General features: G+C 33.8%; 1 long non-coding RNA gene across 1 annotated transcript; it reads right to left on the bottom strand.

Annotated features, from left to right (window-relative positions):
* Positions 1–9,783: 9,783 nt before the first annotated feature.
* On the bottom strand, positions 9,784–12,836 carry LOC149579812 (uncharacterized). The gene is made up of 2 exons (XR_016359720.1): positions 12,580–12,836; positions 9,784–10,119 (listed from the first exon to the last, which is right to left on the bottom strand). It is a non-coding gene; the product is annotated as an uncharacterized LOC149579812 (long non-coding RNA).
* Positions 12,837–14,071: the final 1,235 nt, after the last annotated feature.

The following is a 14,071-nucleotide window of genomic DNA, read 5'->3' as shown; positions in this document are numbered from 1 at the left end:
TAGGGAAACCCTTCATCAAAGGGAAAACCCCAGTGGGGATGGTACCGACAAGATGATGTACTAATATAAATATTTATTGTTAGAGGATAGACCCTATTAGGAGTTTGTCACAATATTTAGTACATATGAGCCCTTGTTAGGAGACTTTGAATCCCTATTAGGAGATTCCAACCCTATTAGTTGTGGAAGAGAGCTAGACCACTCCCCAAAAAATTTTAAGAGAAAGACCAATGAACCCACTATCCAAATGATCTCTATATTATTCCTTGCAGAATAATGGAACTAAATTGTACTTTCTTACTTTGTCTGTGTCCTTTCAACCAGACTTTTGCTCCTTCAAATCTTGTAACCAGATCTTGAACTATGCATCCAACAATCCCTTAGATTACTTACACACATTTAGTAAGCACCTTACTCCTTTTCATACTTTGCACTAAAAAAAATGATCTCAAATACTTGAACACACATTACAATTAAGGAGAACATCTTTCCTTTATACCATATCTTCATAATATTTTCTTGAGTCATCCTTAAGGCTTTCTTAATTAATTAAAATAAGATAATTAATTATATTACGATTCCAATAGTACTATTGGCTCGCAATCTATACAAAAATTTATATGTATGATATTAAGACTTGTGCACTCATTGATGTCATCAACTAACTATCCTTTATCATTACCTGACTATACATTACTTCATTACATATGGGATGTAAGATAGACAACAATCATCAGTAATTGCTTTCCCAATACCCTATCTCTTAACTACTCTTTGTAAATCAAGTACAACTTCCGTACACCAATGACTTAGACTCTACACACTTAACCATGTCATCAAGATACTATGCTATACATTTCCATAGCTATGCATGACTAAACAATCAAACCATGGCTCGTACCATCAAGATATTTATTTGCTACTCTGTTAGTCTTTACAGAAATAATGTTATGTTGACATCAATGACAAACATAGTCATGAATGCAATATATCAATACTCTCCAATGCTCAAGATGCTCCCCCAATATAGTAGCATCAGCATTCATGCTAGCACAATCAATGGAAAAATTCTTAGAATACTAATTTTAGTGGGAATAATAATTGGCAACAACCCCAGCAAGGTTGGCAACAACCTCAACAAGGTTGGGAACAACCTTGGCAAGGTTGGCAGAAACCTCAGCAGGGTTGGCAGTAACCCAAAAATTGGAATAACTAACCTAGTCAGCAATAGGAGAAAACTTAGTTACTAGTTCAACCTAATCCTAATCCCAACAATACCAAACAACCAAAAAAACAATAGAGTTATGTTATTTCCTTGAATGATATCCACTTAAGGTTGGGCACTACTATTTTTTCACCACAAAAACCCATAATAACAAAAGTTGAAGATTCCCTAGATGAACAAGTGGATGTGTCAGTTTAGAAGACCTCTCTTATAGCCAAAGAGCCTTTGTTTCCTCATAGGTTGATAGAGCAAGGTCAACCTATAGAAAACTAAGCAGTGATTGATTTCCTTAATTAGTTGAAGTAGATGACCTTGAAAATACCATTACTTGATGCTATCAAGGAAATTCTTGCCTATACTAAATTCATCAAGGAAGCATGTATCAAGCAGCCAAGAAGAAAGAAGGACCTAAATACTATTCATGTCTTAGGACAATTGTCTGATTTAATGTTGGAGAAATTAACTATACACAAATATTCTAACCCTGGGAGTCCTGTGGTTATTGTCACCATTCATGGGATGCAATTTCAAAATGCATTACTTGACCTAGGAGCATCTATAAATGTCATGAAAAAGGATGTATTATCTCAACTACATATCATTAGTCTCAGAGAAACACTGGACATACTTTGACTTGCTGATAGTTTCACTATCAAGCCAGATGGGATGATATAAGATGTCATAGTCACCTTAAGCTCCTAAGAATATCCAATAGACTTTTTTGTCCTTTCCCAGAAGGCTAACATGGGTGGATATCCTTTAATTCTAGGATAGCCATGGTTAGTTACTACAAATTCCTATATAGCTTTCCGGTCTGGGAAGATGACAATATCCAATGGTATCCATACTAAGAACCTGACTTTATAATCCCCTACTAAGCCACTATTGCAAGATGACAAAATAATCTAGCCAAACTTCGGTGATGATGATCCAGAGGCAAATTCCATCTATCATCTAATGATGATAGCTCAAGATTCATTTGTAGCCTCTCAGAAAGAAGATGAGATAATTTTTTCCATTATTATGAATGATTATGGAGTAGAGTCTCAAGTGTGTCCTGGAATGTATCCTAAAAACCATATTAGCACCTTTGAATACACTTCAATATTTAAAAGCCTCCCAATTCCTTCACTGATTATTATCTCATGAGTTGGATTCTTCTCCAATTTCCCAGTTATTCATGGTAGATAAGGTCAATAAGATGGAATTTGGTCCAAGAAGAGAGCTAAATGTTAGCAATACCCTATCACCTTCCCATCTTGTATGGAACCCTAAAATGATTTTGCAAATAACCTACATAAATAAGATTGTACAATTTAGTATTGTCATTCCACCACTAGCTAAACTCCAAGCATTATGAGGCCCCATACTTATCAACTCTGTGCAACAAAAATCATATTTCCTCAATCTTAATGTCACAAACATTGGATCTGCTTCTCCACTCACAATTATCTTTTTTAGGTTTCATGTCCATAGGCACTGATTCCATCCCTGTAATACAAATTAGTATTGTATGGAACCCTAAAATTATTTTCAGATAGCAATAGCAAATAGAGATGGCAGAATTTGTGTGCCCGTGGACATGAAACATATCTATATATTTCTTATGTAATAGTGATAGTATATATATGTTTGATTGTGTATTTTATTGAAGGAGATTTCCCGAAGACTAGAGCTTTTTTGTTCAGGCATAGTGGAAAAGATGCATTTAGAGTTGTAGAGATGGAATTGAAGTTCATGTACGATGCTATTTTGTCAAAGTACAGTAACTCAGGGTTCACCAAGTGGGGGATGGTACTGCATTTTCTTGTTGCCATTCTCTTGCGAGCGGCAGGATATCTGATTTTGGGAGAGAGAGAATACAGAGAAGCACCGAGGATGGTGACATACATTATGATTTCAGTAGGGTTTTTGGTTGAGGTCTTTCGGAAATGGCGAGTTGCAATGTCCAACTGGACTAGGGTACACCTAATTTATGCTTATGTTGTGGCATCTAGGCACAAGAAAGGAAATATTGTTCAGTGTTGTGGATTTCAGGTGATAAGGATGACTATGACTGTGGTAGGCAAGTTTTAGGATTTTGCTAAACAAAATAAATCCTTGAGCTAGATTGTTGGAGTAAATAGATATTGGAGCAATCAAGTTTCGCAACATTGCTTAGTAGAAACCTAGCTTAATAGATCTCCTATGATGTGCAAGATGGTTGGACTATTCCCAAAGCCAGACAGATCTATTGTAAGCTGATACATTGAAATAAGGCATGTCCACCATGTCATTGTTGAAGATGATCTCCAGGACTTCATTTTTGAAATCCTCAAAGATGCATGCTCTGAAAATTGCAGTCTTGAAGAATGTAGATAGCGTTTTTACAACTTTGAGAAGATTATGTTTCAAGGAGAAACTGAAATCTTGAAGATCTTAGAGTCGCACAGCAATCTAGAGGAGGTGATTCTGATATGGCACATATCTCCATGGGCATTGAATCCATGGGCATAAAAAAATACTCATGATAGAAAGGGGTGATTGTAACCGCCTGCTTGCAAATCTACATAACCTCGATAGTAGACCCAATCAAGACAATCACTATAGCTTTATCCAAATGGTAAAGGTCCAATGAAGAACTCTTTGGAAAAAGGGCTTTATCCTTCTTGATTGGGTATCGACCCAACAATCAACCATAATGAAATTTCCAGGCAGTCGATATGCAAAGTACATCTATCTTTGTTTATCAATAAGAGCTTGGTGGATTTATCTCTAATTTGGATCACTATGGTCCCAATTTAAGACTAAAATAGAGAATAATTTAGTGCCTTACCTTCAAGAGATCCATATGGAAAGTGGGATTGATGATTTTCCTGTGCTGAGCCCATTTCTCACCTTTCAACTCCGCAAGTCCGTTGCCCAATAGTTGAGTTGCAAGGGGATTATTCGATGGCTTGGGAAAGTTGTCAAATTTAGTGGACAATATCTCCTTAATAAGCTCAGGCTGGGGAACAAACAACCTTGCATTTGATCTAAACCAGAAAATAAAATCCTAACCTATTATATCATAAACAAGAAGTTTGCTAATCAATAGGGTCTTCAGAGTCCTGCATATTCTTCTTAATTAGCCTCTATTCTATGTTGGATCAACATCCCAGCAAAGAAATTAATTGTACTAAGAAATTCCAGTAACATGATTAATAGAACATCTTAGAAATTTGCATAATACAAAGTGTACCATAGGTTCTGGTCCACTGATGAAGATGGGGAAGGATTGTTGGGAGAATGTCATGTGAGAGTGCAAGCATGGGTTTGGAGTTCTGCTCATTGGTCATTCTGGATATATCTGTAGAGTTCCCATGGAATAGTTTGTACGAAGGACCCCTGATTCCTTGTGCTTCAAAGTACTTTCTCAATTGTAGAGGTTTCCACCATATTGTTGTTGCAATCTTGAACACAAAGAAAACTAAACCAGCACAAACAATTACAAATCCCCAAACTACCCACTTCATGTTCTAGATGGGGCCAGTGAAAGTTTCAGATTTGCGGTAACACTATATGTTGTATTGCCCTATTTTCTTTTGATCTCTATTAATAAATAGTGCCCCTTTTTATTACATTTGCATAATAGAGCATGTGGTGAACTAAATAGCCAACTAGTTGCTATGTATTATAAAGACTGATGAAAAGTAAACTGACTGTCCCCTTCATAGACAATGGTTGATTCTTGTAACTAGCAATCACACTTTACTGTGTAATGGGTCTATAGAGAATGGTTGATTCTTGTAACTAGTAATCACACTTAACTATCTAATGGGTATGTCCAAGATGTGTTGGCAGATAATAAAAGAAAATATTAGTCTTTTTTTTTTTGTATACAATTGTGTAGTGGAAATCAATAGTGTTGGAGGGTACCTGGTTGATCAAATATGTTGTAGAGGTAAGTGTTTTGGCCCAATAGGATAATTTGGCATATGGGATTCTATGAGAGAAGCACGAACAACCTCCAACAAGTCACCATTTTTTCTCTTGGCTACCCCATTCTGCTGAGGTGTATTGGAATAAGCAATTTGATGAATAGTTCCATGTGCTTCTAGATATTGCTGAAGTTCAGAACTCAAATATTCGCCTCCATTATCACTATGAAGAACTTGAACTTGTGCATTGTACTGAGTACGAATCATGTTATGAATTTTTTGAAATAACAAGTTCACATCAATTTTAGACTTCATTAAGCATACCCAAGTCATCCTAGTACAATTATCAATAAAAGTAACAAACCAATGTGATCCACCCAAAGTAGTGAATTTGGACAGACCCCAAACATCAAAATGTATGATCATAAATGAAACTGGACTTTTATTCAAAGTTAATGGAAAAGAAGCACTATGGCTTTTTACAAGTTCACAAACTTCACATCGGAAGTTAGAAACATCAAATTTTGCAAATAAACTAGGAAATAATTTCTTGAGGTAACCAAAGGAAGCATGTCCCAGACGTCGATGCCATAACCAGATTTCATATTTCTACTTGTCCCCCTCAGAGCCATCCATTTCTAGAGCTTAAAATAGCTCATCTAAACTCTTTGAAACCAAGTCCAAGTAATACAACCTCCCTCGCCTAACACCACAACCAATCATTTGCCTCGTTTGGATGTCCTTAAACAAATAGAAATCAGGCCAAAAAATTACAACACAAAGTAAAGTAGTGGTGATTTGGGAAACTGACAACAAATTGTAATCCAAAAATGGAACCACTAAAATAGAATCTAGATTCAAAGTATCAGTGAGAGGTAAGGATCCTAGATTCAAAGTATCAGGGATGAGACTTGTCTAGAATCAAACGTCATATGATCCGTAGCATTGGAATCAATTACCCATGCACTATTAGAAACAAGTGTAGACATATTTAAAGACTTACCACCATTACCTACCACTGCTGCTAATGTCGAGATCTATCCAGCAACATTATCCTCTATCTTTGTTTCAACAAATGTTGCATTGGAGGTGTTCTTAGAATTGTTCTTCCATGAATTGCGGCTATGATCCCACCATTCTAGATACCCAACAAGTCCAAAGCAATGACTTTTGGTATGACTAGTTTGATTGCAATGGGTGCATTTGTAGGTGGATTTATCAACACCATTAGTGATCTTAGGCAGGTTTTAAGGAGGCCCATTTTGATTAGATCAGTTTCAAGTCACCATGGCTAAAGCTTCAGTCTTTTATGGTTCTCCAATCATTTTTGTGTGTTGAATAGATTCATGAAGGACCAATGCATAACATGTATTCTAATTAGGGAATAGGATCCTTTCTCAAAAATTCACTACAAACTTGTTCAAAGTCACCATCTAATCCAGCAAGAAAAATATGCACCCTTGTCGCTGAACTAATTTTTGGTAAGATTCAACATCGTTCTCACTTTCCATGATCACTTTATCACGATGATCCAACTCATCAAAAATCTTGGTTAATTCTCCATAATACACAAAGAGTGTTCTGCCATTCTATTTGGCAGAGAAAGCCCTCTAATTCAAGACAAACACCTACAATTCATCTGCTCCATCATAAAAAGGCTTAGAAAAAGCTTTCCAAATATCTCGAGTGATGGGTAAGTGAATGTATGACTTCATAATTTATGGGGACATAGATATCAACAGCCATCTTTTGACCTTTTGATTGTCTACATACCACTTCTCATATCCATCATCCTTCTTGGTACGTGGCTGTGAGTTACCACGAATGAAAGAGAGTTTCTCCTTCTCAACAATATGCATCTCCATGATTTGAGACCACAAATCATAGGTTGTTTCATTGAGTGTAATCTCTAACTTGAATGATGATCCTTTGGATTGAATAATAATGGGAGCAAATTCGCTCCCAAATACTTTTGAATCTAAATCAGCCATGGTTCAATGAAGGGATACAAATGATTCAAGCTTCAAAGCTCTGATACCAACTTGAAAATCATAAATCAAGAAGAATATTTTTCATTCTTGTATTCATATAAAACTATATAGGTACATGTATATAGTTGTGTGCCATATGCATACAACTACAAGAAAGGAAAGAATCAATTTAGGAAAGAATAGTTTAGGAAAGAATCAATTTAGGAAAGAATCAAATCCAATATTAGAAACAATCCAATATTGCAATATATTCTTGTAACTAGTAATCACACTTTACTGTGTAATGGGTATGTTGAAGATGTGTGGGTAGGCAATAAAAGAAAATATTATTCGATTTTTTCTATACAAATGTGTAGTATACTGATTAATTGGTGACCAATATCTCAATTTTTGGCCCTCCTCTCTTTCCATATCGTTTATATTCCTCTCTTTGTGTCTTCCTATCTCTCTATATTCCCATCTCTCTCACATTTGCTCCTCTATCTAAATCTTTCCTCCTTCATATCCTTATTGCTATTTATCTATATGTCCCTCTCCTCTATGGCTCTATCTTTATCCCCCCTCTCCATCTCCCAATTCTACTATATTAAAACAACTTATCAAGTTTCTTTCTAAATTAAATACCATAGTGTAATTTAATTTCATATAACATGGAATAATATGATATGGTATATCTATTTATTACATAAATTGGTAAAAAAACTATTTATTACACTTTTAAAAAAAGTCAATGAAAATATAAATCTATTGTTTTTATATAGTCAATGAATCTTTGGAGTGGTGAAGTTGAAAGCTTCGAAAAGATAAATTTAATAATTCTAAATAATATAAATATATTGTATTTAAATAGTCAATGAGTCCTTGGTCTACTTGTGAAGTTGAATGACTCACAAAGAATCCACCAGAAATCAGTGAGTAATACCCACCTCCATAAAAAAAGAAAAGATGTGATATTAAAGTAATTTGACTTCGATATTAACACAAAGCTGAGCATAGGACGAACTCAGCGATGTTGTCATTTTACGGGTGTCCACTTACCAGCAACAAGTGGGTTCTCGATATCTTATTATTATAAAGATAGATTTTTCATTGGACGGTTCTAAGAGCTAGCGTTTGAAGATATGGACGATGGGGATTGAATGGCGCTTGACTTCTTCGATGAACAGCGAAACCATTGGGAACGAAGCCAATTCTGTCCGAATGCAGTTAATTGTTTCAATGAACCCATTTCAAGCGGGTCAATTATACCACCCGCACTAAGTAGAATAATAAATCTGTATTGTAAATGAGAAAAATAATTTCAGAGATCAGATTTTTTCATTTCATATAATGTTCATATGATTCTGGAAAAAAACATTATTATCAATTTTTTAAGTTTATATTAATTGTTGCACAGTCGTCTTTTTCCTCTCGGAAAGATATGAAAGACCATAAAAAGTTTTTTTTTTTTTTTTAAAAAGTGTGACGTTGATCAATTCCACTGTTGATCAATTCCACTATTGATCTGGAGTGGCCTTTCACTAAGTGTCAGCTTTTCCTTCCAAGCTGGTTAAAATACTAACCGAAGCTGTCAACATTATTATCCATTTATTTCCCATTGTTCCATGTCAACCATTTGCTTTAATATTTTTGTTAAATCATTATCCATTCAATTGTTGTCTATGGATAAGGGTTTCCGTCATGTGTAGTTTAGGGTGGTGGGTACACATATTAATTTATGTCTAAACATTATACAGATATATAGAAGTTAATATAAACTAGCGCTTGTACCCCGGCAGGGTGCAAGTGTGCAGCTGATAGGGCAGGGTTCGAAATGTGTCATTACCTGATCCATTATATAAGATAATGGAAAATGGAAAATGCTGATTATTAGATATTTATGCAGCTTTTCTTGTGTCAACTGACCATTTCAAGAAATATTATCCATTTGTTAGCCTGATAAATTCTATACAAGAAATATTATCCATTTGTTAGCCTGATAAATTCTATAGAATCAATTGGTTTAGAAATTAGCAGCAAAGCAATCAAAAAGTTAAAAACAATTTATTTGAAAACCTAAATTTTCAATACAATTAGTGGTATACTATAATAGAAATATTTATTTTTAGTCTTTTGTGTTGTCATTTGTCAGCCTGAGCCTGATAAATTGTGTAGAACCAGTTAGTTTAGAAATCAGCAGCAATCAAGAAGTTAAAAACAATTTTTTTGAAACTGTCAATTTTCAATAGAATTAGTGGTATACAATAATAGAATTTGGGCAATATTATACACAACAACGGAAGAATTAGTGAACAATTAAGTCAAAACTGTTATGTCAAGGATTAGATGAGTGCCGCTACTGATTCACAGAATGGCCAATACACATGATGTGACATGAGTAAAGTAAAATGTAACAGGATAAATTTTTACATTAGATTATTGTTGCCCTCAACTACAAACATAACAAATACTAATTAATAATGACTTTTTCCTATTACTAATTTTAGATTTTAAACATGATTAGAAGAGGAAAGTAACAAATAGATATAATCTCACCAAGATGATCTCCAGATGATCTCCTATTTGTAAGGAGGGAACTGATTGCATAAGAAAATTTCAGCATCATGACAAATAAGTTTCAATGTCAACACAAATCTATAGAAGACATCCAGGATAGTAAGGACCAGTGGAGCCATAAAAAAGTATAACAATAATGCATCATAATTGAAAATAGTATATGGTGCATCCATAGACATTCATCTCTGTGAAGTTGGTCATTCTGTTGTGAGGATCAATAAAACATATTGACATTGTTCAAACCCAAACATATAGTTAATCAAAACAACTCAAGATCTCCCAATATAATAATGACTTCTCAGTTAAGATCTCCCAACATAGTAATGACTTTTCCCTACATGGATGTTTTGGTAATGCTTTGCTCCATTTTAGTGATAATCACATTTTTCTAATGTTTCAGGTAATGCTTCGTTCCATTTCAGTGATAATCACATTTGTCTAATGGCACCTGAAAATGCAACAAAGACATCATGGTCTCATATTCTCAATGTTAATTTTATGGGTATGTGCTTTTGAGCAATTCTGTAATGTCTGTTTCAAGCTTTCAGAAAATGTACTATTAATGAGGAATAGAACAATATGAAAGATGATGTGTATAGAACAGAGAACTAAAATTCATTCATTTAGAGATTCTGAAAAGCACCCAATTAAATAAAGAATGAGGTTAAAAATTTAGATATGCTAATTCATATTTAAATTGGTTGACTGATATCTCATCAAAGTTTGAGTTATTCTCTGCAAGCCACAAAAGATTGAAATTAAAGAATAGACAAGGAAATCAATATATCTTCGAACTATATAACAATAACAATGTGATATTAAACAAGGAAATGTAAATATCAATGTGAGCAATTAATGCATCTTTCCCTAAGCCACTGTAGATTGTTCGCAAAGTACAGCTGAGATATTCTGTTGTTGCCGGATTCTTTTGGATAACGATAGCCAAATTGGCAATTTTTACTATTGAAGAACTTGAAGAGGCTATAGATTTCTTCGACTAAAGAATGAACTTGGAGATCAAGAGCAAAATAATGGAAGGATTGATCAATTTATCAACAGAGTAGAGATCCTTGCCAATATGAATCATACCGCTGCTGGTCAGGATGGATATGGGCAAACTGGTACATCTAAAAAGTGGTCCAACTTATGAATATACATATGAATCTACTAATCAGGCTTGCATTACATTCAACAAATCATATTTTACTTCCTCCACAATATATTACATTGAATCATATTTTACTACTTCTACAATATATTAGATACATAACCAATATAATTTATTTGCAATTATAATCCCTGTGAGATGAGTAAATTTAACAAGGCAATTAAATGTATAATATCAGAGTCTAGATGTAGGAGCAGAAATAATTTTGGATAGTGTGTCTCTTCAACCATTCACGAAAGAAGAATGGAGATCACATCAGGAAGCCAGCATTGAAAAAGTAATCCATGTGGTTTTTTTTCTCATAGCTTAATTTGATAAGTTTCCTATGAAGATATGGTATGAGTGAATAACGTTAGATTTTTTATCTCTCAAACACCACCAACAATGCCGGTTATCTCCAATTTTGTCATGATAATTATTCTGATGAGTGTTAAAGCTTTGACAGACAAAGTGTGTGATGGTGTGTTCAGTTGGCTAACCTTGGAAGAAAGAAGGAACACTTCAATGGATTTGCAGGTAGAGTAGAATATTGAAACAATGTATTTGGGTGCACACTCTTATACTTTAGGAAGTTTCTGTTAACGTATATTTGTATTCATAACCACCAACACCTAAGGTTTCAGAGAGAGTGTAGCAAGTTGTTAAAGAGGGTTGGTGATGGATGTTTTTGTTATCAAGTTCTTGTTAATATTCTAATTTTTTTTGGCTGACTGCAGAGGATTTCATAAAATAGTAAAAGCTCATCTGCTAGAACTAAAAGAAGAGAAAAAATTCAAACATCATGAGATTCTTGTTGTCAACTGCATAGCCCTCATCATTTAAGCCAGTTAGATTCTTTAGGATAACATCATTTTTTGAACGATAACATTTTTGTTAGAAATAGTGAGGTTGTTAGAAATAGTGAGGGCCTATTTGTATATGTTTGCACTGCCAGCTATTCCCAAATTTAGGTTATTGGTCCTTAACCTTGAACCCTGCACACCCATCCCCTATTTCTAAACTCTTTGGAACTGCAAGGATTATTCTAAAATAAACAAATAAATGAAAAAAAGTCCCTAGAGGAGTCAAGGGTCCAAGACCAAATTAAGGCCATTAAAGTCATTTGGACCTTCATGTCGTATACCATTTTTGTAAACTCGTATGGACAACAGATTGAAGCTTGATCAAACGCCCATTTTTACCTCTACCTAAAATGTATTATGTATGATAACACTCTATTTTTTGGCATTCAAATAGGAAATCATAGCTTGTTTTAGCTTTGGGCATCCAATTTCAAGCGCAATAAAGAGATTTCCCCTTCCTAATCAATCTATAGAGAAAACCTCTAATTAGAGATGCAAACGTAAAATGATTTATGAAAGAATCAGATACATCATTTAAGATACTTTACTGAAATCCTCGTATGGGAGTAAGAGATCATCTTTCTCATCAATTGGGCTGAGCTAGTGGAGTAATTTTTTAAAACGTCTTTTCTATCATCTAGAAGTTGGGAATGGCAATGGAAACAATGCCTGTGAGCAACTTCATTATAGCTTTCTATTTTTGGACCATAACCATCTTGCTTTAGCACCTATGTTTTCTTAATTGACACCCAATAATAGCAGAGAATATCACTAATACAAAATAGGCATGGAAATCACTATTATCGACAGCAGCATGCAAACAATGAATTAGATACCCTAAATTTTATTGTACAAAGACTCTGGAAAAATATTTTAGTATATAGGAATGGCATATTACCAAGATAGTAGGGGGTAACCATTGCCGGGAACCTAGACCCGTTATCCAACCCCTTCCTATCTGCCTCTATTGTCATCTATCTAATAAGTCCAAACAACAGTGCAAGCGGTAAGAAATGATACTCCAAAACACAAATAGTTGAAACACAAGGGAGAGCAATGACCAACATACTCGTCAATCTGCAGCAAATGAGCCGCCCCTTACAACAGAACCAACATTGAACAAATTATAGGAGGCTCTAGCGGTTCAAACACAGTACCTGCAGAGGCGGTAGCTGTGTGAATAAAATCGGGCTCTCCAGAATGTGCCCTAATAGCAGACACGTGGCCTCCATCTGTTATCTCTCTGTCGACACAGTTACAACTATGGCGTGGACATCCCCGCGGTGGTAAGAAAAGTGCGGCAAACAAGCAGCAACGTGAGGAATTCTCGGTGGGCTATCACCCAGGTGAAAGCCTATCGGCTAATAAATTTTATATATATATATATATAAATAAAGTGGGAACAATACAAGATCCACTTCTCCACCATATAGTACATCACCATTATGTGTTGAAAGTGTTTTACAAAATTAATTTTTATAATTAATTGAATTTGTCAATTAATAATAAATAATTTTTTCTTCCTTCAATATTAATGGGCCATTGTTATATGTATGTGGGGGGGCTAGTGGTTTTAATTTAAGAATGAATTAAGATATATATGTTTCAAAAATTAAAATCTATATAACTCTTCATTTATCTAGTTATAAATTAGAATATATTTAGCATGATCTATGTTTTTGTAGAATAAATTTTTAGTAAGTTCAATTTTAGAATTTTTTTAAAATAAGAAAGTTATATAAAATAGTATATTTGATTACAAAGTATCTTAATAAGGTTTAAAAAATATTTATCAATAATTATTAAATATGGAATATAGAAATATTTGTTCTATTAGATTAATTATTCTAAAGTTAAAAGTATTAAATACAAAACTAATTCATTTATTATCATCTTTATAACAAATCATTAAAAAAAATTCTACCTCATAATATTCTCTACTAATACCAGTAGTGAATTTACAACACTACAATATGCATTTTTAGTATATTTGGTTCAATTATAAATATTAAAAATGTTAAAAGATTGAGCAAATCTTTGTATTTTTGAGTATTTCAAACTCTCCAATAAAAATAAAAATAAATTGTTTTCACTTGATAGAATTTTTAAGTTTCTTCTTACAACAATTTGTTAAAGTTCTCAATTAATTAATTAATATATGTTTGACCACATTTAATTCTATCACCATATATAATTGATATATAAATTTGTGTTTTCTTTCTAAAATAATTCCAAACTCTTATCAATAAGTCAATAAGTATGACACAATAATGTGGCGGTCTAAGTTAAAATTATTTTGGTTTTCAAATAATGTGATTTTAAATGTAAGTAAAAATTTCTATTAGTGTATCTTACCATTAGTTAAATTATTTAATTATGTCAATTGGTCA

The sequence above is a fragment of the Cupressus sempervirens genome, chromosome 1, assembly GCF_028749045.1.
Source record: "Cupressus sempervirens isolate cs-2001-9-10 chromosome 1, ASM2874904v1, whole genome shotgun sequence".
Taxonomy (NCBI): domain Eukaryota; kingdom Viridiplantae; phylum Streptophyta; class Pinopsida; order Cupressales; family Cupressaceae; genus Cupressus; species Cupressus sempervirens.
The sequence above is the reverse complement of the archived record's forward strand: the minus strand, read 5'-3'. Positions and strand labels throughout refer to the sequence as shown.